Source organism: Macrobrachium rosenbergii, chromosome 13 (assembly GCF_040412425.1).
Source record: "Macrobrachium rosenbergii isolate ZJJX-2024 chromosome 13, ASM4041242v1, whole genome shotgun sequence".
NCBI classification, from domain to species: Eukaryota; Metazoa; Arthropoda; class Malacostraca; order Decapoda; family Palaemonidae; genus Macrobrachium; species Macrobrachium rosenbergii.
Genome location: NC_089753.1, coordinates 46,927,382 through 46,944,162, shown reverse-complemented (window position 1 = coordinate 46,944,162; position 16,781 = coordinate 46,927,382). Strand labels below are relative to the sequence as shown.

Sequence of the window (16,781 nt, the reverse complement as noted above, 5' to 3'; positions counted from 1 at the left end):
CAGTTCAATAACCTCTGCAAAGTACAAATTGACCAGATATGTTGTGACAGTCTAAACGTCTGTTATTTTGACGGGTTAGACTTCTGTTAAAATAGCGCCAGGCGTGAGTAAGACGAGTTTATTACAGATAAGCACAAGCAACAGTGAATTTTCATGAACGATAACGTAAGTGATTGTGCGTGAATGCATACCTGTTATACATACATACATACATACATACATACATACATACATACATACATACATAAATGGTCTGGTCGGCAACGTTACTTCGTTCTGATACTCTGGGTTCGAGTTCGAATCCTGCTATGAAAATCAGAATTACTTCATATTCTGTATATATGGATCCATGGCTTTGTAGTGACAAGCGTATTTTAAAAGTATAAGAAATTTTAGGTTAAAAGGACAATATGGTTATTCCAATTGCACACGTATCTGGTAAAAATTACCAATATATAATATATATATAATATAAATATGCATATAACATATATATGATATATATACATATATATATAAAAGACCATTCAGAGCTGATTCCTACTGCAGCAGTAGCAAGCAGTACTACCTGGTACCTGCTACCCTAGGAAGTGCCAATGATTTACCCCAGGGCAGAGAAACGCATAAGTAGGGGTTGTAAAAATCTTGGGGTCCTTCCGCACGGAGTTTATAGCGCCCTGTTTATGGTAGATGAGCCTGCCTGCCTGCCTGCTTCTCTCTCTCTCTCTCTCTCTCTCTCTCTCTCTCTCTCTCTCTCTCTCTCTCTCTCTCTCTGTCAGCTGAAAACCAGTAAAAGCTAGACACTGGTTTAGGATAAAGATATACTGTACCTTAAAATAGTTGAGTGCCTAATGAAGGGTTGTGTTTGGTATTGTGGATAGCAGTAAAGTATTGTGGATAGAAATAAGGTATTGTGGATAGAAGTAAGGTATTGTGGATAAAAGTAAGGTATTGTGGATAGAAGTAAAATGAATAATGAGAGGGAGAATGAGGGGTAGATCCAGTGAGTGCTATTTAGATGGAAGGAGGAAGTATTACAACGATGGGCCTTAATACCCATGAAGTGGAGGACTGGGTATGGGACATATGGAAGTGGTTCAGTTTTCACGGAGGGCTTGTGTGTGTGTGTGTGTGTGTGTGTGTGTGTGTGTGTGTGTGTGTGTGTGTGTGTAAACAACATTACATACATACTGTAACTCTACATAAGATTTCCCAGAGAACTAAAACTAACTTTTAAATTCACAAACGGATCCTGACTTCAAAACCAACAGTTAATTAACGGGAGTACCTTCCTGGGAATGACTTTCATCTGTCGAATTTACAAAGGCACTCCCCCCGCTCGTGAAATTTACACAAGGTCTCACCTTTGCCAGTATTATCCTTTTAGAAAATTTAATGGGAAAATAATTACATTACCTTACTACAGAGAGAAGTAACGACGGTGGAATAAAATTGCTATTTACATTAGTTAGGACCCCGTCAAAGGATCTCTCTCTCTCTCTCACATACACGTCTATATAATAGTTTCAGACAGAGACCATCTATATAATAATTTTAGACAGAGGCCATCTTTATAATAATTTTAGACAGAGGCCATCTTTATAATAATTTTAGACAGAGGCCATCTTTATAATAATTTCAGACAAGCCGTCTATATAATAATTTCAGACAGATACCGTCTATATGATCATTTCAGAGGGGGCCGTCTATTTAACAATTTCAGACAGAGGCCATCTAAATAACAATTTTAGACAGAGACCATCTATAAACAACTTCAGACAGAAGCCATCTACATAATAACTTCATACATGGACCTCTAAATAATAATTTCAGACAGAGATCATCTATATAATAATTTCAGACAGAGGCCATCTTTATATTAATTTCTTCACTCTCGCACACCTAGACAGGGGCCGTTGTAGAGACGCACTGAGGGTCATCATTTCCATTACAAGTGGCTTTCTGCCCTCATCTTTAACTAAGTAAATGGCAGAGGTACGGCTAAATGACCTTTTCCACACAAGATATACATGTTTCCAAACATGTCCTGAACCTTATTGCAGCTTATAAACGGACATGAAAATTTCTACGCTTTAAATAAGACTCGCCCAAAATAATAATATGTGTTCGTAAGAGCTAACAACAGCTTCCTTTACAAAGTACCATTTGGTAATTTTGTGTCTGTGATTGTATTCAATTTAACCTGGGAAATAAGTTCTTTAAACTGTCCTTTGATAAAAAGCACAGACCTACTTGTTCAACATGCAGAATCCATCCCTGCTTGCGACTGCTCACCTAATGTTTATTATTCACTCTCAGGGTAAATTTTTTTAAATGTCAAAATCTTGAAGAGTTGAATAATAAATGATCTATGATGTCTTTGCACACCAATGTAAACTAATATTGCAGACTATATCATGATTTTATGTGATGTTTTTTCCTCTTCCAGTTCAGGTAACTGTTTACAATTCCTTGACAAGTGAGAAAGACAGTTACTACTACTGTATATGCAAGCATATGGCCAACAATCTATCAATCAAGCAAAATAATTTCATGCATCGGCCGGGAATCGAACCCGGGCCTCCCGCGTGGCAGGCGAGAATTCTACCACTGAACCACCGATGCTATATTGATCATGTACATATTACTTTTAACAGATTGTCATGTTTGAAACAAATTCGACAGTTCTGCACGTAAACCTTGTGAAGAAAAAAAACTGATGCGTCTACATGTAAAGGTTGTGAAAATAAATAAGACACTTATGCATGCAAAGACGGAAAAAATTTGGCACCTAAATTCTGTATACAAAGTAGTCTGACACGAATACATACACACCCTGTGAAAAAAAACAATCTGACACTTTCATGAAAAAAAAAGCTTTTGGAAAATAAAATTAGGGTCTTATACATTTTAAGATCCCTGTCACAATTTGATATTTGAAAAGGACATCCAACTAGGCCTGGATATTTATGGCAATCCTTTTGGGGTACGTGTAAAGGGGTTGAAGCCCCAACAGTTAGGTTTGGTAAGTTAAAAAACAAAAAAATACTGGTTTTACTGAACTTTTATAGCGCGTGAGCGTTGGTTATTCAAATATCAAAGTACCCCAGTCGAGCCAAGGCACCTTAGGTCAGGAAGTTAAGTTAGGGTAGGTCAGGACAGGTCAATGTATATACGTTAATGTATTAATAAACTAAATTGACCCTGTCTTAATTTTGCTCACATTTCGTTACTTCTTGATAGTAACTTTTATCGAACTTTCAATTTTTTTATATTATCAAGCTCTTTTAAATCATTAAATCTTATAAATTTCTGTGTCTATACAGGCATCGGTGGTTCAGTGGTAGAATTCTCGCCTGCCACGCGGGAGGCCCGGGTTCGATTCCCGGCCGATGCATGAATATTTTACTTTAAAACTTAATCTATTTACTTAAAAATCCTTTCACGAACGTACGTACATCCCCATGACCAAAATAGTCACTCCGAAATATATGTGCTGTTACCACCACGGTTCTTAACAGGAAGTCCATTAACTGCGAAGGAACTTCTACGAATGGGAACATAATATTTATCAACCAATCTTTCATCGTAGCGGTTACTTCTCTCTTTTTAAAATCTCTTTCAAAATGTCTATTAATATTAACATAACTTTTAAAGTTAAACTTGCCGTGCACGCGCACAGACGCGCTCATGCATGCACATGAAATTATATTATTTAATTAATAAATAAATAAATAAACAAATATATATATATACATACTGTATATATATAAATGTATGTACAATCACTCAAAAAAGTTTTGCAACATACTTCAAAACTTTTCGGACAACAGCCTATAATAGCGACATCTGGCGCTATTTGGCAACTCAGTTGTAAGCGCGTGAAACAACTGAACACTAGTGGTGGGTCCGAGAAATTACCTGCAGTTTCCCTTAAGCAGGGCTTTTTCTGATACTGCTTACTGTTGTCATATTTTACTTAATTAAAGGATGTTACTATAATACTTCAGAGGTCATCGCTGTTCTTATGTTTCAATATTTTCATGCCATCACTATCGTTGTTTTATCCCCTTCATATGTGTGAACTTTGTAGACATAGGCCTACGACTGTTACAAGTTGAACTGTTAGTCTTATTAACATCAACAAATACGACTTTTGTAAAGATTTGCTTCACAATATTATTAATTAAATTTTTGAATGACTAATCCTATGTATATTATGAACTAGTGAAACTTAATATAAAATATTCTGAACTAGACTAACATATTTCACGTCTATTTTTGTAATACATAGAATATAATCGCACATACACACACACATACATATATATACATACATACACACACACACACACACACACACACACACATATATATATATATATATATATATATATATATATATATATATATATATATATATATATGTCATTATCATGTGTAATTTCTCATTTCTTTCATTGCTATTTAGGCCTATCATTTTGATGCCTTTTATGAAGTTAACTGAATATATAACGCCTATTTTTGTATTTCTTATTATCTAAGTTTCTAAAGAATTAAAATTAGCTAGAAGTTCAACATTAATTTAGTTAACGCTAAATGCCAGCAGTGAAGAAGACTACCATGCTCATCAGTGGAGAATGTCTCCTCCTCATTGCAAAAGATGACTCGTACAGAAATCATCGGCCACTGGATTATATTATAACGCAAACCCTAGCCTCTATTCTTTGTGTTTCGCTGATGTGAAGTGTTTCATGGCAGGAGTATGATGAAATAATATCTCGGTCTCATGTAACCTGTTACGGATGGTTTGAGCAGCAATTTGAAGGGAGAGCGTAATGTTCTCTCTTTATAGCAACATCGGTAGTCAGGGGGGAGTTAGGCGGAGCACCTTCAGTGATCATCCGATGATGATACTTAACAGTAGTGCAACAATGAGGTTGTCCTCCAGTTTTTACAATGAATTTATCATGTTTCCTCGTTCTCTCTGTTGTTGTATCCCTCTATACATGGTTGTTTTATTTACGCTAAGCTGCCGAGCAATATCTACGATAGAAACATTAGACTTATGCAAGCTAATGATTGTGGTCCGGCTTAGTGACGAGACAGTTTAAACTTTTCCTGCCCGAATGTGGAGTCACACGATAACATACGCCGTTATGAGATTTTTTCTTTTGTTTTTGAGAACGATAATGGTTGAATTCTTTCTTTTTTTATGTATATATAATTTCATTGATGGTTATTCAATATTATTTTATTAGTCAATAAGCTTTTATCTGGATTCGAAATATAGTTTCTTCTTTGACTCTTTTGCCCAATCATCTGAAGTGAAATTTTTCAAAATGTTTCGTCATTTTTCGTAATATGAATTTTTCACTCACCACTCTTTTTTTATATTGTTAACCGTATGATTAATAACCAAAATCGAATAAGTAAATTACATTTCCTTGTAAATATCAAAAAAACAAATTACTGTTAGGTGAACGAAAACTTCTGGAACATGTTACAGAATATTTTTGAGTGAGTGTACATACTGTATGTATATATATATAATATATATATATATATATATATATATATATATATATATATATATATATATATATATATATATATATATAAACCTGCGAGCAAATACACTGAACAACACTATGCAATATCTGCTCACAAGACCCAACAACTGAGAATATATTTCACGCCTGCAAAGTGTGATAGTGATTAACATAAAAAAAATAAAAACATATTACTGATTCCATCAGTTAAACGTCCTGCTGACGTTTTATATCATGGAAATAGTACCATCAGTATAGAAATAAGTAAATAAATAAAAGAGCTTCCTGACAGCACAAAAAAAAAAAAAAACAATAATGTACGTGTGACGGTCCTTTGGCACCAATTGACGTCATCAGAGAAGACCTTGGAAAATGAATTGGAGTCCAGATTTGTTCAAGCCGATTGTAACCGCTGCATTGGACCTCGTTAACAAAAAAAGCCCTTGTAATTCATCAAACACCGACCCGTAACAAAGTCTTTCATTTCCTTGGCTGTCAAACTTAGAACTGGACTTCCGGGAAGCATTATTGATGCGGACTACATTGCTTTAAAACTCCTGCGCATCTTTACGTAAGGTTTCTTCTCAATATTGCTGGTTGTATACTTATGTGCGTACTTATCGCCACATTTATAGATATGATTTCTTCTCTATTTCTTCCATTTCACATGAATGTTCTATTCTGTGGGAGCTCTCTTTACAAATTAAAGGTCTTTTACGCTTGCGCCATTTGAATGTTTTCTGATTCTGAAAATAATAATAATAATAATAATAATGTTAATAATAATAACAATATTGCAATTTGCAAGAACGAGGTACATTTTACGCAGCTGCTGAGCGGTCAAAGCAATAAGCAAAGCCCCGGGCAGTTGGTTGTTATTACGCAATATTTTTTTAAATGAGCACACGTGTCAAGGTTTACTCTTTGCAGACTTTCACACTCAACGATTTCAACCAACGAACTCTCGGATCTAGTAGTAAACAATTCACGAGTTTTCGCAATTAGCCGACTATTTATTTTCACATCCTTTTAATGACTTATTAACCTTTTATTTATTAACTTTTTTCCTCTTTATTAACATTTTTATCGATTTATTTATCAATTTGTTAATTTATCTTTGTTTTCTAATAACTGATCTTTCTATACTTCCTACTGTCTTCAGTATTGTCTTTCAAATAAACACCTGTTCCATATGAATACTGATCATTTTCTGTGTAATAATAATAATAATAATAATAATAATAATAATAATAATAATAATAAACAACACAACATCTATACGTTGTGACCTTGAGTTTAACAGACTACGGGACAAAAATTAACTACACAAATCAAATTATGAGTAGGACTAAAAGAGCTTACTAATATATCAAAACTTTTCGTGATGCTTATACTGTAGAGTTGACACTAACTTTGCCGATTAAGGAGAGTCCTAACAATTAGCAATCAAAAAGGGACGCAACAAGATGCAATTCGAACAATATGGTGAACTCGGTTATCGTTTACGAGGTTCGTGTATGAGAGATGCAGATGTGACCAGGACTGGATGAAACCTGGCGCTAATTATCAAGTTATAACGGGTCTCTACAGCAGGAAAGCACAGTGACAACAATCCGAGGCTGTTGATAATTTGTCTCCAATCAGTTTGGCGAGATGTATCCATAGTACCATCAAAACAATTACCATGCAGAATGTATGAACTATCACAAATATACCAACAATTCAAAAACATACTCAACTGTGCACATTTCTATTCAAAGGAAGAAAATTAATATACATACTCTGCAACTAAAAGCCTTTGAAATTCTCGATGCTCAAGTGAAACTTGAACAGTACAAATGATATTACAACTATCCGTAATTCACTCTCAAACAGAAGCATTCCGGATGTACAAAGAGCAACTTCTTCGGCCTGTACCAAGAGCAGCAGCTTCCATTAACGACCCAAACTTTTGTTTAGCAACTAGTGGTACTCCCAAGAATGGTTTGGCAGACTTAATATAGAAACTACTCCAAAGATAGCTATTATGTTATGCATAACATAAAATACACGTTCTGTCATGATGTGTTTAACTAAACTGAAACATAATTACATACTAAGTCAACTGACAGATTGTAGGAATTAGGCCAAAGTCCAAGCGCTGGGACCTATGAGGTCGTTCAGCGCTGAAGCGGAAATTGACTGTAAAAACGTTTGAAAGGTGCAAGGAGGAAAACCTTGTAGTTGCACTATGAATCAATTGTTAGGAGAGGATGGAAGGTACGATGGAAGAAAGAATATGAATGGAGGTACAGTAAAAGTATTGAAGGGGGTTGCAGCTAGGGGCCGAAGGGACGCTGCAAAGAACCTTACGTAATACCTACAGTGCATAAGTCAACTGATTACCAGTTATCATCTGACGTCACAAATGCCAAGGTCAGTCAAGCCGAACAGGCTCAGTTGTTTCATTTACAACGCATATCAATGCCACTCAAAGATTGCATGCCATCAATACCCATGGAAAAAAAACTTTGTTTTTTATTATACTGTCACTGTCAATTTACTTTGCAAGTCAATATGTCAAAATACAAGTGTAAAAACTCATCTGTGTCAATTTGCGTTCTCCGTCAACACTTTTGACAGGTTATGAAAAATTAATCTGCTATGGCGTCAATTCTCAACATCAAAACGTTGCGATACGATCCCACTATGTCAAAGCTCGGTGTGTGTGTGTGTGTGTGTGTGTGTGTGTGTGTGTGTGTGTGTGTGTTTTCAGAAGGCTTCGAAAACGCTTTTGAAAAACGATTACTTCTACATCCCATATCCAGGTCAGCTTCGGCATATGGAGAAAGCATTTTTCTGCAAGCTTTTTCTGAAAGCACTGACCGTGTGTGGCTGATTCTTAAAAAAAAAAAAGACACAGACACACAAACAGCACGCGTAAAACACACCACTTTTGAAAAAATTACGCAACGATTAACAACTTTCCCTTGAGACCTATCCCATATGACAGGTGATTGCGTGAATTCATAATGCATCGCTTGTTATACCGAATAGGGATCAGCTTTATTTAATCAGACTCGTATCATACATATATATATATATATATATATATATATATATATATATATATATATATATATATATATATATATATATATATATATATATATATATATATATATATATATATATATATATATTATATATATATATATATATATATATATATATATATATATATATATATATATGGAGAAAGCATTTTTATTTAAGGAAATGCATCATTTTTCTACATATCTACCATCTAACTCTATACACTTTTCTTTTTCTGAAAGCCACTTGAAACTGTGTTTAGAGGATGCCCTCTTAGTTCCTTGAGTTTGATATCTTAAAAAAAAAAAGGACTTCTCTTTGCAACCCTTGATGAATGTGCTGGAGCGTTATCATGATGGAACAAAAACAGCGCAACTTTCCTCGACGTTTTTAGCCAATGCAGTCTTCAGTTTTTTGCAAAACACACCACTGATTGTTTTTGTCCTTCAGGAAATCAATCAAAATCACTCCTTTGGAGCCCCAAAACACTGTTGCCATAACCTTCTGGGCAGATCTCGCCACTTTGAACTTCACTGGTGCAGCTGAACCTCTTGGTAACCATTGCTTTGATTGAATTTTACTTTCTGGGTCATATTGATGGATCTAATCTCCAGTAACAATCGATTAATCAAAAACTGCAACTTTTGATGCCTTGAGACCAACGTGCTGAAAGTTTAAAACAAGATTTTCATTTAAAATTGAAAATGCGAACTACTTTCACCTGATAGTAATCCAACGATGTTCATCCACTCAATTTGATTGTTGTCTTTGTGAATCCTTAAATCATCCAATCATAAACAACTGATTTAGATGGAGAAGAATCTTGTTATACCGAATAGGAACTTGATGTTAGCTCTCATCTCAAAATTTTTATTTTCCATGGGTTCAAGAAGTTACTTTTCTGAAGCAGATTTAACACCACGGTAACAAGAGGATGACTGAGGTGATCTATATGATCATACATATATATATAAATATCATTCATTTTTCCTGGATATTGATATATATATATATATATATATATATATATATATATATATATATATATATATATATATATATATATATATAAATTATATAAATTATTACCACCTAACGTTTCGTACACAATTAATGGCACAAAAAGATGTATTTTGACACAACTTACACATTTCGGTTCATACTGGGAAAATAACCGAATTGGAATAATCCACAAATAAAGGGTTACTGTTCATTATCATTATTATTATTTTATTTTATTTTTTTTTTTTTTTGTCTATCACAGTCATCCTATTCGACTGGGTGGTTTTTATAGTGTAGGGTTCCGGGTTGCATCCTGCCTCCTTATGAGTCCATCACTTTTCTCACTATGTGCGCTGTTTCTAGTAATACACTTTTCTGCATGAGTCCTGGAACTACTTCGGCATCTAGTTTTTCCAGATTCCTTTTCAGGGATCTTGGGATCGTGCCTAGTGTTCCTATGATTACGGGAACTTCATTGGAGGGGTGGATAGAGCTCTCAGCTAGCACGCTGTTGGCCCAGCGTTCGACTCTCCGACCGGCCAATGAAGAATGAGAGGAATTTATTTCTGGTGATAGAAATTCATTTCTCGTCATAATGTGGTTCGGATTCCACAATAAGCTGTAGGTCCCGTTGCTAGGTAACCAGATGGTTCTTAGCCACGTAAAATAAATCTAATCCCTTGGGCCAGCCTTAGGAGAGCTGTTAATCAGCTCAGTGGTCTGGTTAAACTAAGATATATCTACCTCTCTCTATGGGTACAATTTCCACTGGCATATTCCATATCCTTATTTCGATTTCCAGGTCTTGATACTTATCAATTTTTTTCTCTTTCTTTCTCATCTACTCTGGTGTTTCATGGCATTGCGACATCAATGAGTGATACTTTCTTCTTCACTTTGTCAATCAACATCACGTCTGGTCTATTGGCACGTATCACCCTATCTGCTCTGATACCAAAGTCCCAGAGAATCTTTGCCTGATCGTTTTCTATCACTACCTCAGGTTGGTGTTCGTACCACTTTACTGCAAGCTAGCTGGTGTTTCTTGCACAGGGTCCAGTGGAGGGCTTTTGCTACTGAATCATGCCTCTGGTTCTTAGGGCCTGATCTTGTGCCACTGTTAGCATTCCTTCTGTTTCCTTCTTGAGTTCTCCCCTCTGTAGCCATTGTCATGTTTCATCGCTGGCCAGTTCTTTAGTCTGTCTCATGTACTGTCCATGCATTGGTTTGTTGTGCCATTCCTCTGTTCTGTTTTTCATTCTCCTGTCTCTGTATATTTGTGGGTCTTCGTCTACTTTTATCAGTACTTCTCCCCATGCACTCCTTCACTGGTTTTCAGATATTGCCCCAGTGCTCTGCTCTCGATATTGAAGCATTCCTCTATGCTTAGTAGGCCTCTCCCCACTTCCTTTCCTGTTATGTATAGTCTGTCTGTATTTGCTCTTGGGTGTAGTGCTTTGTGTACTGTCATGTGTTTTCTAGTTTTCTGGTGTTTGCTGCGGAGTTCAGCCTTCGTCCACTCCACTACTCCAGCACTGTATCTGATTACTGGTACTGCCCATGTGTTCATGGCTTTTGTCATGTTTCCGGCGTTTAGTTTTGACTTGAGTATCGCCTTAAGTCTCTGCATATATTCTTTCCTGGTCGTGTCCTTCATCTCTTGGTGTTTTCTATCCTCTCCTTCTATTATTCCCAGGCATTTGTATCCTGTGTCATCTATGTGTTTGATGGTATTCCCGTCTGGTAGCTTTATCCCTTCAGTCCTTGTTATTTTGCTTTTCTGTATGTTGACCAAGGCGCATTTTTCTATTCCAAACTCCATCCTGATGTCCCCAGATACAATCCTTACAGTCTGGATTAGGGTATCTATTTCCTTGATGCTCTTACCATACAGCTTGAGGTCGTATAGGAACATCAGATGGTCAATTCTGTTGCCTCCTTTCTCGAGTTGGTACCCAGGATCCATCTTCTGCAGTACTTTTGTCATGGGAATCATGGCTACTACGAAGAATAGGCTAGTGGGGACAGTAAGCCGCCCTGAAAGATCCCTCTCCTCATCTTAACCTCTGCTAGTCTTATCCCAGAGCTTGTAAGTACTGTATTCCAGTTGCACATTGTATTTTTAAGGAAGCTGATGGTGTTTTCCTCAGCTCCATTCTATTAGCCACGTGTGCGGTATCATGTCGAAGGCTTTCTTGTAGTCAATCCTTGCCATGCTTAGGTTGGTTCTCCTTCTCTTATTATTCTTCATTACCATTTCGTTTATAAGGAGCTGGTCTTTTGTGCCCCTACACTTCCCTCTGCAGCCTTTCTGTTGGTGGGGGATGGTGTTTGTATCCTCTAGGTAGTTGTATAGCCTTTCACTGATGATACCTGTTAGTAACTTCCACATTATTGGTAGGCAGGTGATAGGCCTGTAGTTACTTGCTATATATCCCTTGTTCTGGTCTTTCTGTACTGTGGATGTTCTCCCTGTGATCATCCATTTGGGAGCATGGTGGTTTGTGATACAATGCTGGAGTTGTTCTGTTATTCGTGGGTGTAGGGCCTTGAAGTTTTTGAGCCAATTATTATTATTATTATTATTATTATTATTATTATTATTATTATTATTATTATTATTATTATTATTATTATTATTATTATAAACTCCGCATATGTTCTTGATTCAGTTGCTTTATTTGTTGGCAGGAATACGTAAAAATCGTATGGATTTTCTGATGCAATTCTAACCAAATGTGGCTCTCATCATTATTACTTAATCACTTGACCACACCATCGAGTTATAATTCAAATCACTCTCAGTAACAGAGGAAGAAAACTCAGGAGGTCATTCAATTCCAAAAGGAAAACTTGAATCAGGTGAAACACAGGTGTGGTGTGTTTTGCTCCTTTGGAAGCGTCAGAAGGACGAGAGGGAAACTGAGAACATCCCTTCAGGAACTGATTCCCAAAAATCAATAGCGCCTGAACATATAGAGAGTTCGACCTCGCCACCAATTAAGTGAAGGATGTCTTCATTCGCCGCTGTATGTAACCAAAATATAGAACAGGTAGCATCACTTCTCGATCAATGATGGTGTTTTGGAAACACCATAAAAATTGGCTTACCTGAAATGATTTAAAACACGCGATAAGGAATGTCGATTGAAGAAATTTAACCAATTAACGTAAAACAAATGCATATATATATATATATATATATATATATATATATATATATATATATATATATATATATATATATATATATATATATATATATATATATAATCATAAAACTGGCTAACCTGGGTAGCGTTAAAACGCACGATAAGGAAAGTCAGTGCAACCAATTTAACCAATCAACGAATATATATATATATTACATATATATATATATATATATATATATATATATATATATATATATATATATATATATATATATATATATATATATATATATATATATATATATATATATATATATATATATATATATATATACTACAAAAAATATAGAACAGGTTAGAATCACTCTACGATCAGTGATGGTACACTGAAAATACCATACAAATTAGCTAACGTGAAATATTGAAACACACCATAAGGACAATCAGTAGAACAAAAAACCAATTTCTTTCATTCAATAACAGGCGAATGAAACCTCATTAAAGAAAAAAAAAGGCTAAGTTGAAATGTTGTAATGAAATGGAATGGAATACGTAAAATTTAGGCCAAAGGCCAAGCACTGCTGACCTGTGAGGTCATTCAGTGCTGAAACGGAAATTAAGAGTATGAGGTCTGAAAGGTGTAACAGGAGGAAAACCTCGCAGTTGAGCTATGAAACAAATGCTCTGGAAGGGTGGAAAGCAAGACGGAAGAAAAGAATATGAATGGAGGTACAGTAAAGGAAATGAAAGGGGTTGCAGCTAGGGGCCGAAAAGATACTGCAAAGAACCTTAAGTAATGCCTACAGTGCTCTGCATGAGGTTACCGACGGCACTACCCCTCTAGGGGTTTGAAATGTTGTAAAACATGCGAAAAGACAAAGCAAGTTTGATCTACAGAACCAATTTACGCCAAAAAAAAATAAAAATTAAATCTGACAATCTTTACAAACCGGATCAACTGAACAGACACAAAAGACAAAGAGCGCAAAAAAAAACTCCCTTCATGAAAAGACAGGCGAATTAAACCAGGAAGGACATTCAACCAAGACAGCCTAAACGTAATCCATTAAATTACTGTGCGGCTGCTTGTTACGGCTCTTGGTGAAGGCCTCCTTTAGATCACCGCTTACCAAAACAACAAAACAAGAAACAAGGAAAACAAACAAACAGTGAAAAAAAAAACTTCTCGCGAGAAAGTCTCGAGGCTCCCAAGAGGATAAGTCTGCAAATCACGAGAGCAAAGCCCGCAGCCGGCCTAACGACGATGAGGAGAAAAACAACAAACGAATGCTTCTGGCCGAGAGTTAATCCTTTTACAAAGGATGCCCCAGAGAGAGAGTGACAGAGGGGAGTGGAAAAAGGGAAAGCGAGGGGAGTAAATGAGGGAGAGAGAGACAAGACGGTAAAAGCGCGAGAGAGAGAGAGAGAGAGAGAGAGAGAGAGAGAGAGAGAGAGAGAGAGAGAGAGAGAGAGAGAGAGAGAGGACGGTAAAAGGGAGAGAGAGAGGGAGGGAGAGAGAGGGGGGGATGGTTAAAAAAAGACAGAGAGAGAGAGAGGGGGAGGGGGAGAAGGGAGGCCGTAAAAAACACAATCTCAAATAAAGGAATAAGATATAGAATATTTACTAAACAATGTTATGTTTTGCATGAGACGCACAGTACTGCAATCAGCATCAAACCCACTTTCATACAAGTGACATAAGATGAGAAAAATTATATTAAAATTTGTAATTCAAATTTGTTGGTAAAATCAGTATGATATACAAAATCCATAAATATAAAATGGTAGCATAAGCATCAAGATTTCAATTATAATCAAGTAAATAAGTTAAAAAAAATATATGCCACATAAAAAGTGTTTTTTTCTTAAAGATTATAAAACGCGATATAGTCATCATCAGAATAACATGTACTCGAAAACATTAAGTTAATGTGGCTAAGAGCAATAAAAAGAAATAAGGTCAGTCTGTTGCTTTTATAAAGAAAAACAGCATCATCGAGAGCACTAGCAAAAGATGGCCATCATTAAGGATTAGATAGAAAAAAGCAACACTCAGAGAAGAAATTCTATATGAGAAAGGTGGGTTGGGCAATGTCAGATTTTGCTTAATAAATTATCAGATTCACCAGTGGATAAAAACGTTCTAGATAATAATTGGGGAATGCACATTTTAATGTTGGGTAAGTCTTCCTCAAAACTTTACTGTCTCACTAGCAGCAACAAATACAATTTTCCTAGAAGCGCAATAAACCAACAGACAAATAAATAAAGAATATAAAAGAGAATATCTATTACGTAGCGCAATAAAAACCCAAACATTGAGACGAGTCCTTACGTATCTTGAAAACACATTACAGAAGTCGAAATCTTTACAGGAAACTATTTCCCACTCCAGCAGTCGGGACAAGACAGGAAAAATGGCCTCAGAAGTCAGCGGGCTACTGGGACTCCATAATGCCTTTTGGGAGAGAGAGAGAGAGAGAGAGAGAGAGAGAGAGAGAGAGAGAAACGCACTGCTGAAAACATACAAACGTCAAAGAGAAACAAGAAGGCTGGTCGACGGTGCCACCCATAAAGACAGATCAAAAAGACACGGGAAATTGGTCTTTTGAACATCACTTGACAGTCAAGGAAGCAGACAGAGGCAGCACTAGAAGGGGAGTTTAAAAATGTGAAGCAATAACGATGGGATAAAAATAAAAAATAGAAGAAGAAGAAGAAGAAGAAGAAGAAGAAGAAGAAGAAGAAGAAGAAGAAGTAGTAGTGTGTCAGAGAGATGGCGACTCAGCAAGCAAAAGGGGAAGAGGAGGAGCTGCTATTGCTGTTGGTTCCTCCTGCTTCTGCTACTGCTTCTGCTGATGCCTCTGGGGGCTGCCAGCCAGTGCCAGGCAGTGCCAGCAGCAGACAGAGCGTAACCCTTTTCCCCTTTCCTATACAAAGGATGCCGCCGCCACCGCCTCCGCCGCCGCAGCAGCCACCAACGGGGGACACGCCGTTGGAGTGTCTCGTCTGACTGGGATGCGAACTAGCGTCGGGGGAATCCAGACAAACCCGCCTACAACGCCCACACGTCGCGACACGCCCCCTCTACAGGATATCATCGTGCCCGCCGCCACGCCCCCTCCTCCTCCTCCTCCTCCTCCTCCATCTCCTCTTCCTCCTCCTCCTCATCCTCCTCCTTCTCCTACCCACTTTCTCCTCCGGGTGCTTTCGGCAGATCCTTCCCGAAGGAACTCTTGCAACTGCTGCTACTAGACGCACAGCTCTACAGTCCTTTGTTGTCGGGGTCTCGAGCAGTCAGTCATTGCCTGGTAAACACCGGCCGTAAACGTGATTGGTTATGCACAAAGAACCTTTTACCCTTCGACAGGGGAGATTACAAGCGATTTATGGTTACACATCAAGCAAAACACTACCACACAAATATATATATATATATATATATATATATATATATATATATATATATATATATATATACATATATATATATATATATTATAAATATATTTATACATATAATGTATAATATATATATATATATATATATATATATATATATATAAAACAACGAAATATAAAGTATAATGAATATATGTCCACTTCGTTGCTTCAGTTTCCTTGTGGCCGTATGTTGCGAGAGAGAGAGTGTGTGTGTGTTATTTAATATCTATATATATATACACATATATATATATATATATATATATATATATATTAAAATTTCGTCCAAATACATTATAATATATATAGATATATAAATGTGTATAAATATATATCACAACAAACTCATCATCCTATGAAAATTACGCAATATTTTCAATCAAACCCTAGGCATGAAACAAGATGTTCTGAATTACTATTTTCTTGACTTTTTTAACACCAACAGGTTTGACTGATTGGAAATCTAACTTGTAAAATAAGTGTACACATTAATGGACTTGTAATTTTTTTTACTTCATAATTCATGTTTTATTTTCCAAGTTGTAAACAGAAA

The 16,781-nt window shown here is 36.3% G+C and overlaps 1 long non-coding RNA gene and 2 other non-coding genes across 3 annotated transcripts in view; 1 reads left to right on the top strand and 2 right to left on the bottom strand.

Annotated features, from left to right (window-relative positions):
* Nucleotides 1–16,781, bottom strand: part of LOC136845273 (uncharacterized) — a 1,150,073-nt gene that overhangs the window by 883,645 nt on the left and 249,647 nt on the right. The gene's annotated exons all lie outside the window — the stretch shown is intronic.
* On the bottom strand, nt 2,555–2,625 carry TRNAG-GCC (transfer RNA glycine (anticodon GCC)). Its single transcript has one exon. It is a non-coding gene; the product is annotated as a tRNA-Gly (tRNA).
* On the top strand, nt 3,327–3,397 carry TRNAG-GCC (transfer RNA glycine (anticodon GCC)). Its single transcript has one exon. It is a non-coding gene; the product is annotated as a tRNA-Gly (tRNA).